The sequence below is a fragment of the Neoarius graeffei genome, chromosome 18, assembly GCF_027579695.1.
Source record: "Neoarius graeffei isolate fNeoGra1 chromosome 18, fNeoGra1.pri, whole genome shotgun sequence".
Taxonomy (NCBI): Eukaryota; Metazoa; Chordata; class Actinopteri; order Siluriformes; family Ariidae; genus Neoarius; species Neoarius graeffei.
In genome coordinates this window covers 32,351,071-32,365,979 of record NC_083586.1, presented here as the reverse complement: position 1 = coordinate 32,365,979, position 14,909 = coordinate 32,351,071, and positions in this window count along the sequence as shown.

Sequence of the window (14,909 nt, the reverse complement as noted above, 5' to 3'; positions counted from 1 at the left end):
TAATTTATTTAATAAAGGTTTAAACTTTTCTGCAACCTCTTTGACTTTGAATAATTTTTGCTTGGGAGTTTTCACAACATCTTATCATTTAGTTCTTTGAGTAGAAATGATTTTTTAAAAGCAAAAAAAATATATACATTCTGGCAACTTCAACATGTTTAAATGGATGACTGAAATGATCGGGCATGATTTAAATGCACATAGCAGAGGGTGTGTGAGGTTTTTCTTTGATTGTTTACTAGTGAACTACAGGACACAGGTGTATGAAATTAGATGTATTTGTAGCAGTATTAATGCTTATGAAGTTGGTGCCCTTTTATGGTTGTGTTATTTAGTTTTGTTATTGGACGAAAGGAAGTGAGAGGTCCCCCTTCTGGGATCAGTGGTGATCCCACTAGAGGGCACTTCTACATCTTAATTAGAAAAGAAGGTAGAAAAGTTGCATGATAAGGCCAAAACAGAACTTTAGCTACACTCTCTTTTCTCCCTCTGAAGATGTTTACTTCAAAATGATTTTAAAAAAAACCTTGTAAATACACTCATTCTGAATTTGATGCCTGCAAGATGTTCCAAAACAGTTGGGACAGGGGCAATAAAACATTGGGAAAATTGTGGAGTGCTAAAAAAAAACAGCAACACCTGTTTGGAACTTTTCTAGAGGTAAACAAGTTAAAAGGTAATTGGAAAGGCTCAGTTGTTCACAAGCAAGGATGGGGCAAAGTTTACCACTTTGTAAAAAAAACTGCATTGGCAAATAGTCCAACATTTAAATGCCTGTGACCTTCAATCCCTCAGGCAACACTGTATTAAAAACCGACATGATTATATAAAGGACATTACTATATGGGTAAACCATTGTCAGTAAACACAGTTCGTTGCTGCATCTACCATGCAAAGCAAACACCATATATCAACAACATCTATAAATACTGCTAAATTTTCTGGGCCTAAGCTAATCTAAGATGGACTGATGCAAAGTGGAAAAGTATACTGTTGTCTGATGAGTCCACATTTCAAATTGTTTTTGGAAATCATGGATGTTGTGTCATCCAGGCTAAACAGGAAAAGGACCATCCAGATTGCTACCAGCACAAAGTTCAAAAGCCAGCTTCTGTAATGGTATGGGAGTGTGTTAGTGCTCATGGCATGGGTAAGTTGCACATCTGTGAAGACACCACGAATGCTGAAAGGTACCAACAGGATGTTTGTGGAAGTGCATCATGGCACAAACAAAGGAGATTTCTAAAAACCTCAGAAAAAGCGTTGATGCTCATCAGGCTGGAAAAGGTTACAAAACCATCTCTAAAGAGTTCGGACTCCACCAATCCACAGTCAGACAGATTGTGTACAAATGGAAGAAATTCAAGACCATTGTTACCCTCCCCAGGAGTGGTCGACCAACAAAGATCACTCCAAGAGCAAGGCGTGTAATAGTCGGTGAGGTCACAAAGGACCCCAGGGTAACTTCTAAGCAACTGAAGGCCTCTCTCACATTGGCTAATGTTAATGTTCATGAGTCCACCATCAGGAGAACACTGGACAACAATGGTGTGCATGGCAGGGTTGCAAGGAGAAAGCCACTGCTCTCAAAAAAGAACATTACTGCTCATTTGCAGTTTGCTAAAGATCATGTGGACAAGTCAGAAGGCTATTGGAAAAATGTTTTGTGAACAGATTAGACCAAAATAGAACTTTTTGGTTTAAATGAGAAGCGTTATGTTTGGAGAAAGGAAAACACTGCATTCCAGCATAAGAACCTTATCCCATCTGTGAAACATGGTGGTGGTAGTATCATGGTTTGGGCCTGTTTTGCTGCATCTGGGCCAGGACGGCTTGCCATCATTGATGGAACAATGAATTCTGAATGATACCAGTGAATTCTAAAGGAAAATGTCAGGACATCTGTCCATGAACTAAATCTCAAGAGAAGGTGGGTCATGCAGCAAGACAACGACCCTAAGCACACAAGTTGTTCTACCAAAGAATGGTTAAAGAAGAATAAAGTTAATGTTTTGGAATGGCCAAGTCAAAGTCCTGACCTTAATCCAATCGAAATATTGTGGAAGGACCTGAAGCGAGCAGTTCAAAGACGTGCAGATTCAGTACATTGGGGCCACTGTAATTGACGCAAGCTGTAGTGGTTTCCCAGCCATAATGTATGTGCATATATATCTTGCTATGGCAAAGCTAATAAATTTAAATTAAAAAAATTAATTAGTTCATGTGAGGAAACCCATCAGCATCCCAGAGTTGAAGCTGGTCTGTATGGAGGAATGGGCTAAAATTCCTCCAAGCCAGTGTGCAGGACTGATCAACAGTTACTGGAAATGTTTAGTGATCAGAACTCAGGTGACCCACTCCTACGAAGTGGTTCCGTATTGGTTGATGGAGTGCACGTGGTAGTGACTGGTGTGTGAGGGGGATTATGGGAAATGGAGTCCTGAGGGTTGAGGCAGATGGAGGGTGAGCCAGGAAGTGTGACATTATGCAGAAATATAGAAAATTCTAAAGGGTTCACAAACTTTCAAGCACCACTGTAAATGCTGTGCTTGAATGTATATGTGACAAATTTTGTTTCTTAAAAAAACAAGACAATTCCGCATCATACAGATGTAAAGAGATAACCCTCCGTTCATCAGAACATCCAAAATCAAGACGTCTGCCTTGCAAGAAAGAAGACTCAACGCGCTTTCGTATATACCACTGGCCACAGTAAAAGTACCTAAGTTGTGCCGTCTCACTCAACTGAGTTACAACTGGTTTTATTTGTTAATTATAAGTAACGTTACGACTGCAGCCCAAGCAGTTAATTAAAAGTTAGAAGCGACCGGATTCCTTCTGACTTAATTGCTGTGCACATTATTGATCAGAGACTTTTCCTCACGAACGACAAAGTTCGGATCAAGGAATTCTCTGCGCCTTTTTACAGGAGCAACCCACGAGCTTCTGTGAACCCCGTGAAACTTCGGAACATCTTTGCATTCCTACATAGGAGCAAAATACTGGAAGTAAGACTGGCATTTGGGCAAACTAGTCTTAGGAATTAGCTTTATGAAGTAGTGTGAATTTAAACTCAGAAACTGTTTAATTGTGCACACTGATCATTGTGTTCTACAATTGTTCTCTCTCCGTTGTTTAATAGATAGGCTGTTGCATGCTCTTTGCTATCTTCTCTAACATCCTTTAATTTCATTATTACACACATTTTGACCTCATCAAGATTTCAGTGAATTTGGTAATGTTATAGGGAGTGGATTAGCAACCACGACGAATTCCTTTGTCTCAAGAAGACCACAAGGTGATTTTCACCTCCCCCCAACACCTTAGATAACATTCCAATCTCTGAGTTATTTACAACACACTCACACACACACACACACACACACACACACTCGCTCTCCCTCACACACACACACACACACACACACACACACACACACACACACACACACACACACACACACACAACCTCACTGTTTTGCTGCTGACCATATTGAATGTATTCAACTGCTATTACCCATTTAGTATCATTGTTATAATAAATTCAATTATTCTGTTAAACTGTGCTTGTCCGTGTTTTTGCTACTGTATTCTTAAAGTCACACAATCTCAAAGAACTCCAAATTGCCTTCACCCAAGTGTATATGAGTGCTATTGGCTGTAGTGTCTATGTAATACGGTAAGTAATACATTATTGCTGCATCGGTAGTGATCATTAATAATTTGGAATATACCATAATGTGACTGTTTGGTAATTTATTATTAAACACCAAAATTAATGGTATTATTAATGAGACTGATTTAATGAGACTGATTTAATGAGACTGATCACTTAAGACCAATTGCACCCACAACTGTCTTCTGCATTCCAGCTACAGTATATATGGAATGTTCCAGGGCCACGATTGTTATTTACTGTGGTTGCATTTTTCCTTCTTTCTCATGCAGCCTGCTCCTCCTCTATGCGGTGTTTCTCAAAAAGTTCAGCGCCATTGTACACAGTCTTACTCCACTTTTCACGGTTAGCAGTAAGTTTCTCTCAGTTGTCATGGTCAATGTTGCACTTCTTTAGGGTGCTTTTTAGAGCATCTTTGTAGCGTTTCATTGGGCAGCCAACTTTGCGCTGACCCTTAGCTAGTTCACAGTAAAAGACCTGTTTCGGCAATCTATCTTCATTCAATCGGAAAGATGCCCAGCCCACCGAAGTCTGTGTTTGACAATTATGGCTTCAATGCTTGATAGTTTGCATTGCTCTAAGATGCTGATGTTTGTTCGCTTCTTTTGCCATGATACACATAGAATCCTTCTAAGGTATCTTTGATGGTATTGCTCAAGTTGTTTTTTATGCCTTCTGTATGTGGTCCAAGTTTCAGCACCATATAGCAAGAATGGAATAATGATTGCTTTGTAGACCAATATCTTTGTGTTGATTGTGATGTCATGATTCATGAAGACACGTTGCTTCAGTTTACCAAAGGCTGCTGCGGCACTGCCAAGCTAATGTGCAATCTCATCATCGATCATTGCATTGGAGGACACATGACTGCCAAGATACTTGAACTTGGTTACTGTTTTTAGAGTGTCTCTGTCCACTTGAATGTTTGGCGGGTTAATGAAGGTGCTGGCATATGTGGCAGCAGGAGTCTGGTAAAGTACTTCTGTCTTGGATGCATTGGGAGATAAACCAAGTCGTGAGTATGCTTTATGGAAAGCATTGATAGTTTCTTGGAGTTCTGCTTCTGTACTGGTGCACACCGCAGCATCATCTGCATATTGCAGTTCAACAATGGATGTCTGTGTCACCTTAGATTTAGCTTGCAAACGTCATAGATTGAATAGTTTGCCGTCGCACCAATAACTGATTTTCACACGTGCAGGAAGATCTTTCTCAGCAAGTTGCAGCACAGCTGCCGTGAACATTATAAAAAGTGTTGGTGCAATGACGCAGCCTTGTTTAACACCTTCATTGACTCCAAATGCGCCAGTTTCACAATTGTTACAGAGAACAGTTGCTTGCATTCCGTCATAGAGTGAGTGGATCATGTTCACCAATTTATCTGGACAGCCATATTTTGCTAAAACAGTCCAGAGTGCTGGGCGGTGTACAGAGTCGAAGGCCTTTGTAAGATCTAGGAAGGCCTTGTATAAAGGCTGCCGCTGTTTTCGAGCTTTTTCCTGCAGCTGTCGTAGGGTAAAGATCATGTCAATTGTTTCACGTGAAGGACGAAAGCCACATTGGCTTTCAGGTAGAACATTTTCAGAGATATGTAGCAGTCTCTTGAGGCAAATTCAAGAGAGTACCTTACCAGCAGTTGACAGAAGAGAGATGCCACGATATGTAACACAGTCTGATTTCTCTCCTTTCTTGAAGATGGTAACAATTCTGGCATTCTTCAGATCAGCTGGGACATGTTCCTCTGTCCACATCCCAGTAATCAGTTTGTGGAGGGCTTCTTTTAGAGGTTGACCTCCATGCTTGAATAGTTCACCAGGTATCTCATCTGGACCTGCTGCTTTGTGGTTTTTAAGATTGTTGACAGCTTCATTTACTTCACTGAAGGTTGGGATCTCTGCAAGGTTGTGCTGTACAGGGTAATTCTGGAGTTCATCAAGTGTTCTGATATCTGGGTTGATGTTATGGTTTAGCAGTTCAGAGAAATGTTCTTGCCATCTTTGTTGAATAGAGGCATTATCTTTCAGCAATGCATGACCATCTTTGGATTTCAGTGGTGTAGCTTCTGTGGTTGTTGGTCCATAGATAGCTTTGGTGGCAGCAAAGAAGGCCCTTGAGTTGTGCCTTTCAGCTAGTTGTTCTAATTCTTCAGTTTTGTTCCTGTACCATTGGTCTTTGAGTTCACGGATGCAAGTTTGCAGCTCATTTTTGATCTCATTAAGCTGTTGCTTATGTAATCTTGTTTGGGGTTTTTGCTGCCACGCTATAAAAGCTGCTCTCTTTTTTTCCACCAATTCTAGGATCTCAGCCTCATTATCATAGAACCAGTCCCCGTGTTTGCGTTTCTTAGGTCCAATGGTTTCTTTGCAAGAGTCCAGTATAGTGGTCTTCAGGGTATTCCACATTTTGTTTATATCCGAAATAGAGTTTATGTGGATGTTGCTAAGTGATTGTAGCTTTACTTGTAAGGTATTCTGAAATTTGGTTGCTGTTTCTGGATTATTGAGTGCTTCAATGTTTGTCTTCATGCAGCGCTTGCTACGACCATTCATTTTATTGAGTTTAAGCCATAGGATACAGAGGACAATTCGATGGTCTGTCCAACAGCTGTCTGATCCATGTATTACCTTTGTGATCAAGACTTCCTTATGATCTCTCGCACGGACGATGGCATAGTCTAAGAGATGCCAATGTTTTGAGCGTGGGTGTTGCCAAGTAGTCTTACGGCAGTTTTTCTGTCTGAAGAGGGTGTTGGTGATGATGAGTTCATTTTCAATGCATTTGGTTAGTAACATTAGTCCATTTGAGTTCATTTTGCCTAACCTATTTTTATCAATTGCAGACCAGGCTTGAAAGTCTTGACCCACTCTTGCACTGAAGTCACCAAGTATTGTCAGTTTGTCATCAGTGGGGACTGCTGTTATGGCCCTGTTAAGAGAGTCGTAAAAGTCTTCCTTAATAATTGCTTCTGCATCTAGCATGGGGGCATATGCACCGATGACAGTCAGGAACTGATTTTTTGCCAGTTTGATACGTACTTTCATCAGGCGCTTATTGATTGATATTGGTAGTTCTTCAAGTGCATCAAATAGGTCATTCTTGATAGCCAGACCAACTCCATGTATTTGATGATTTTCTTTGGGTAAACCATTCCAAAAAATGATATACCCAGTAGATTCTTTCAGTTGCCCTTCATCAGCTAGTCTTGTTTCACTCAGAGCTGCTATGTCCATATTATGACAAGTAAGCTCATGTGCAACATGTGCTCTGCGCCACTCTGATCAGTCATTGTTTGGATTGGAGGAGTCCATCAGTGTGCGGACATTCCATGCAGCAAGCCTAAGAGACATATTGCTGCATGAGTCCGGTCTTCGCTTATTTCTCGACATTACCAAAGTGGACGGTACGTCAGTTATCCCGGATGCAGTAGCATGTGCTGGTCTTCGCATATTTCTCACCGCAGCCAGCAGTGACGGCATGTTGGTTGCCCCGGACACAGCAGCAAGGGTTGAAATCTGGTTGGGATTGATCATCATCAGAGAAGCATGTGCTTGGAGACAATGATGGTTGCATAACCCGGGAGGGGAAAGTGCTGTTAATTCACTCAATCCCCCTCACATTTTTCTTGCCGGTCCTGGGAATCAAACCAGTGACCCTTTGGGCCCAAGGCTGCATCTCTAACCTTCAGGCCATGGCTGCCCCTCAGAAAAAGAACAAAAAGAAGCCTTTATTTGTCACATGCACACTCAAGCACAGTGAAATTCATCCTCTGCATTTAACCCATCTGAAGCAGTGAACACACGCGCACACACCCAGAGCAGTGGGCAGCCATACTACTGTGCCCGGGGAGCAGTTAAGGGTTAGGTACCTTGCTCAAGGGCACTTCAGCCCAAGGCCGCCCCATGTTAACCTAACCTAACTGCATGCCTCATGTGTGTTGATAGTACACTTTGGAATGCACTACCACTACCAACACATGTACAGTCTGTATCCAGTATTCAGAAAATGAGAAAGGAAATCCGTTGATTGTATGAGACACTTTAAACAATTCCAACCTCAGATACCTTTTTAATTGATATAATGTAAATTTCTGTGTTTGCATTTGCATGTTTTGTGTATCATATATATTATGTTTATGAACCCTGGAAGATTAGCCCCATAAGGGGCTAAAGAGTATCTCAATAAATTCAAACTCAACTCTGTAGCTTTTCTGTCAGCTTGAATTAAGCTGGCCATTATCCATTGACCTCACTCATCAACAAGGCATCTGCTCACTGGTTGTTTTTTCTTTAATGCACCATTCTGAGTAAACTATAGAGTGTTGTGCATGAACATTCCAGATCAGCAGTTAAAGAAGTACTCAAACCAACAATCAAGCCATAGTCAAAATCACTGAGCTCACATTTTTTTCCCCATTGTGAAATTGAAAATTAATTGAAAATTACCCAAAGTTGCTAGCCTGTATTTGCATGATTTAATGCACTGCACTGCTGCCACACAATTGTCTGATTAGATCATTGCATTAATAAATAGATGTACAGGTGTTCCTAAAGTTCTCAATGATATGCAACATGAAGATTAGTCAAATACTTGTTGGATAATTTATTTTTCTTTATTACAGATTCCTGGAAGTATTACTTGGTTGATATACAACCCTGTTTCCAAAAAAGTTGGGATGCTGTGTAAAATGTAAGTAAAAATAGAATGTGATGATTTGCAAATCATGGAAACCCTAAATTTCAGTGAAAATGGTACAAAGACAACATATCAAATGCTGACACTGAGAATTCTTATTGTTTTTTTTTTAATACATTCTCATTTTGAATTTACTGCCAGCCACATGTTTCCAAAAAAATTGGGATGGGGCAAGAAAAGACTGGAAAAGTTGTGTAATCTTAAAAAAATAATAATAATTAGGTTAATTGGCAACAGGTCAGTAACATGGTTGGGTATAAAAAGAGCATCCCAGAGGAGCTGAGTCTCTCAAAATTAAAGATGGGAGGGGGCCTGCAGGTTCAACCTCCCATACCACAGCCATTTCTCCCATCCTTCCATATTTCTCAGCTTAACCCCATGGACTTGTTTCCCCTAGCCTACACTGTTCCCTGCACTATGCCGGGTGCACCGGTTTCCCTCACAGTTCAAAGACATGCGGTTAGGTTAACATGGGGCAGCCTTGGGCTGAAGTGCCCTTGAGCAAGGCACTTCACCCCCAACTGCTCCCCGGGCACTGTAGCATAGCTGCCCACAGCCCCCCCCCCCGGACACACACGCCCCTCAAGATTACTCAAGATTTATTCATTTGTTCATGTCCGATGAATATACATTGATTCACATTTAAATTTACAATATCAAATCCAGACTAATCAAAAAAGTAGACTAAGTGAGGACGAGTTAGAAAAACGGGTTCATTTCTCCTGTTTATGTTTACACGTTTTGTTCAGACTGCTTTACACCCCAATCCAGTGGGTGGCGGTAATGCCCCCATTAGACCCCTTTCACTGACGTCACCCGAAACCGGAAGTAAACAAACCCTGCGCCATATTGGAAGACCAACAAACTCGTGATTGGGGGAAATAACGGCAGCGTGCGGTATGTGAATCCACGAGGCACTTGGATCATCATAAACCTACAATGGTAAACTTTTGTGCTGTGTTCGGGTTCTAACAAAGCTGATGGGAAAGGTGAAAAGAAGTCTTTCTACAGAATACCAGCTGTGATTGAGACATAAGGGGAGCAAACCAAGGAGCTTTCTGCCAGGAGACAGAGAGAGGATTTAGCTGCTTTATGCAGAGCGGATCTGAATACTTCAAGTCTATTTTGTTACTGGTAAGTCACTAGGCTAGAGTGTTGTAGAACATTTTTTTAAATGTTTACTGAATAAAAACATCCTTAATTTTATCAAATATACTCTACTGTATATTTCATTTCTTTCTTTTGTTTTAATTTTCCTCCCTCCATCCCTCTTTGGATTTTAAATATAGTTTTTCCCCATGTCCAAATAATTCAAATATATATAAATAAAAACAGATAAGTAGTAAATTAAAAATAAATTATGAAATAAAAAAAATCCACTCTCCCTTGCCCCGAGTCTTATCATATGGGTCAAACCCATCAATCACAGCCAGTTTCTCCACATACCGTGCCCTTTCTGCAGCTGGTAATGTACTCACATAACCAGAATTATCAGCCATCGTGTCACTTTACTCTTGCTCGTACTTTGTTTTATATTGTGAGGTATGTACGTATGTATGCATGTACTTGGTCTTCCAATATGGCGCCCTAGCACAATCTCGCGGTACGGTGACGTCACGCAGTAGCCCTCTATAAAAGAAGATAAAGACAGAAAACGCAAGAAATCTGCTGCTACTTTGACCCAAAATATTGGCGCCATGTTCCAAAAAAGGGCCAAAATGGGTAAGGTGCTGAGTGCAGGACTTTGTTTTTCTTTTGTTTACAACAGTAGTGGTAGATCGATCTGTCAGAGTGATCAGTGGGGGTGGGGGGTAGCGTCAGCCCGTCCGTCAGTCTATGTGTGTCAGTGACACGCACACAGATGAGTTAGGTGGCTCGATGGCTAGGTACTAGTAGCGTCGGACCTGGGGCTGCTTTTATTTTTTTTTTCAGCTTGGGAAATCGGAGCTGTGGTGTGAAGACAGTAAAATGCGAGACTTTAAGAGCACGTGTTTTTCAGTCGTCATGGTAACATGGCATCATGGCAACATGACGCCCTGTCATGGTAACATGACGCCCTGTCAGTGGTTTGGCATTTGGATCAGAGTGAAAAGAAACGTGTGCACTAGCTGAAAAATGAAAATGTTCAGACCAGTGTGTGTGAAAACACCCACTGTTGCTGCATTTGGGCATTTTTAAATCAATTGTCCTTATAGGGCTGTGCGATATTATTTCAATCTCAGGATTACTTGAAACATGTATCTCAATTAGAAATTATTGTTGTTTTTTATGCTAAAGCATGGGCAGATCAGGAGTGTTCTGATGCCATAAACAACAACTGAAGTGAGCAACAGAGACAGACAACAACAGACAGACAATGAAGGAGAGCAACAACAGACAGACAATGAAGGAGAGCAACAACAGACAGACAATGAAGGAGAGCAACAACAGACAGACAGAGGAGGGGAGAGCAACAACAGACAGACAGAGGAGGGGAGAGCAACAACAGACAGACAGAGGAGGGGAGAGCAACAACAGACAGACAGAGGAGGGGAGAGCAACAACAGACAGACAGAGGAGGGGAGAGCAACAACAGACAGACAGAGGAGGGGAGAGCAACAACAGACAGACAGAGGAGGGGAGAGCAACAACAGACAGACAGAGGAGGGGAGAGCAACAACAGACAGACAGAGGAGGGGAGAGCAACAACAGAGACAGACAATGAAGGAGAGCAACAACAGACAGACAATGAAGGAGAGCAACAACAGACAGACAATGAAGGAGAGCAACAACAGAGACAGACAATGAAGGAGAGCAACAACAGAGACAGACAATGAAGGAGAGCAACAACAGAGACAGACAATGAAGGAGAGCAACAACAGAGACAGACAATGAAGGAGAGCAACAACAGAGACAGACAATGAAGGAGAGCAACAACAGAGACAGACAATGAAGGAGAGCAACAACAGAGACAGACAATGAAGGAGAGCAACAACAGAGACAGACAATGAAGGAGAGCAACAACAGAGACAGACAATGAAGGAGAGCAACAACAGAGACAGACAATGAAGGAGAGCAACAACAGAGACAGACAATGAAGGAGAGCAACAACAGAGACAGACAATGAAGGAGAGCAACAACAGAGACAGACAATGAAGGAGAGCAACAACAGAGACAGACAATGAAGGAGAGCAACAACAGAGACAGACAATGAAGGAGAGCAACAACAGAGACAGACAATGAAGGAGAGCAACAACAGAGACAGACAATGAAGGAGAGCAACAACAGAGACAGACAATGAAGGAGAGCAACAACAGAGACAGACAATGAAGGAGAGCAACAACAGAGACAGACAATGAAGGAGAGCAACAACAGAGACAGACAATGAAGGAGAGCAACAACAGAGACAGACAATGAAGGAGAGCAACAACAGACAGACAATGAAGGAGAGCAACAACAGACAGACAGAGGAGGGGAGAGCAACAACAGAGACAGACAATGAAGGAGAGCAACAACAGAGACAGACAATGAAGGAGAGCAACAACAGAGACAGACAATGAAGGAGAGCAACAACAGAGACAGACAATGAAGGAGAGCAACAACAGAGACAGACAATGAAGGAGAGCAACAACAGACGGACAATGAAGGAGAGCAACAACAGACGGACAATGAAGGAGAGCAACAACAGACGGACAATGAAGGAGAGCAACAACAGACGGACAATGAAGGAGAGCAACAACAGAGACGGACAATGAAGGAGAGCAACAACAGAGACGGACAATGAAGGAGAGCAACAACAGAGACGGACAATGAAGGAGAGCAACAACAGAGACGGACAATGAAGGAGAGCAACAACAGAGACGGACAATGAAGGAGAGCAACAACAGAGACGGACAATGAAGGAGAGCAACAACAGAGACGGACAATGAAGGAGAGCAACAACAGAGACGGACAATGAAGGAGAGCAACAACAGACAGACAATGAAGGAGAGCAACAACAGACAGACAATGAAGGAGAGCAACAACAGACAGACAATGAAGGAGAGCAACAACAGACAGACAATGAAGGAGAGCAACAACAGACAGACAATGAAGGAGAGCAACAACAGAGACGGACAATGAAGGAGAGCAACAACAGAGACGGACAATGAAGGAGAGCAACAACAGAGACGGACAATGAAGGAGAGCAACAACAGACAGACAATGAAGGAGAGCAACAACAGACAGACAGAGGAGGGGAGAGCAACAACAGACAGACAATGAAGGAGAGCAACAACAGAGACAGACAATGAAGGAGAGCAACAACAGACAGACAATGAAGGAGAGCAACAACAGACAGACAATGAAGGAGAGCAACAACAGACAGACAATGAAGGAGAGCAACAACAGAGACGGACAATGAAGGAGAGCAACAACAGACAGACAATGAAGGAGAGCAACAACAGAGACGGACAATGAAGGAGAGCAACAACAGAGACGGACAATGAAGGAGAGCAACAACAGACAGACAATGAAGGAGAGCAACAACAGACAGACAATGAAGGAGAGCAACAACAGACAGACAATGAAGGAGAGCAACAACAGACAGACAGAGGAGGGGAGAGCAACAACAGACAGACAATGAAGGAGAGCAACAACAGAGACAGACAATGAAGGAGAGCAACAACAGAGACAGACAATGAAGGAGAGCAACAACAGACAGACAATGAAGGAGAGCAACAACAGACAGACAATGAAGGAGAGCAACAACAGACAGACAATGAAGGAGAGCAACAACAGACAGACAATGAAGGAGAGCAACAACAGACAGACAGAGGAGGGGAGAGCAACAACAGAGAGACAGAGGAGGGGAGAGCAACAACAGAGACAGACAATGAAGGAGAGCAACAACAGAGACAGACAATGAAGGAGAGCAACAACAGAGACAGACAATGAAGGAGAGCAACAACAGAGACAGACAATGAAGGAGAGCAACAACAGACGGACAATGAAGGAGAGCAACAACAGACGGACAATGAAGGAGAGCAACAACAGACGGACAATGAAGGAGAGCAACAACAGACGGACAATGAAGGAGAGCAACAACAGACGGACAATGAAGGAGAGCAACAACAGAGACAGACAATGAAGGAGAGCAACAACAGAGACAGACAATGAAGGAGAGCAACAACAGAGACAGACAATGAAGGAGAGCAACAACAGAGACAGACAATGAAGGAGAGCAACAACAGAGACAGACAATGAAGGAGAGCAACAACAGACAGACAATGAAGGAGAGCAACAACAGAGACAGACAATGAAGGAGAGCAACAACAGAGACAGACAATGAAGGAGAGCAACAACAGAGACAGACAATGAAGGAGAGCAACAACAGAGACAGACAATGAAGGAGAGCAACAACAGAGACAGACAATGAAGGAGAGCAACAACAGAGACAGACAATGAAGGAGAGCAACAACAGACAGACAGAGGAGGGGAGAGCAACAACAGACAGACAATGAAGGAGAGCAACAACAGAGACAGACAATGAAGGAGAGCAACAACAGAGACAGACAATGAAGGAGAGCAACAACAGAGACAGACAATGAAGGAGAGCAACAACAGAGACAGACAATGAAGGAGAGCAACAAGAGACAGACAGAGGAGGGGAGAGCAACAACAGAGACAGACAATGAAGGAGAGCAACAACAGAGACAGACAATGAAGGAGAGCAACAACAGAGACAGACAATGAAGGAGAGCAACAACAGAGACAGACAATGAAGGAGAGCAACAACAGACAGACAGAGGAGGGGAGAGCAACAACAGACAGACAATGAAGGAGAGCAACAACAGAGACAGACAATGAAGGAGAGCAACAACAGAGACAGACAATGAAGGAGAGCAACAACAGAGACAGACAATGAAGGAGAGCAACAACAGAGACAGACAATGAAGGAGAGCAACAACAGACAGACAGAGGAGGGGAGAGCAACAACAGACAGACAATGAAGGAGAGCAACAACAGACAGACAATGAAGGAGAGCAACAACAGACAGACAATGAAGGAGAGCAACAACAGACAGACAATGAAGGAGAGCAACAACAGAGACAGACAATGAAGGAGAGCAACAACAGAGACAGACAATGAAGGAGAGCAACAACAGACAGACAGAGGAGGGGAGAGCAACAACAGAGACAGACAATGAAGGAGAGCAACAACAGAGACAGACAATGAAGGAGAGCAACAACAGAGACAGACAATGAAGGAGAGCAACAACAGAGACAGACAATGAAGGAGAGCAACAACAGAGACAGACAATGAAGGAGAGCAACAACAGAGACAGACAATGAAGGAGAGCAACAACAGACAGACAATGAAGGAGAGCAACAACAGAGACAGACAATGAAGGAGAGCAACAACAGAGACAGACAATGAAGGAGAGCAACAACAGAGACAGACAATGAAGGAGAGCAACAACAGAGACAGACAATGAAGGAGAGCAACAACAGACAGACAATGAAGGAGAGCAACAACAGACAGACAGAGGAGGGGAGAGCAACAACAGACAGACAATGAAGGA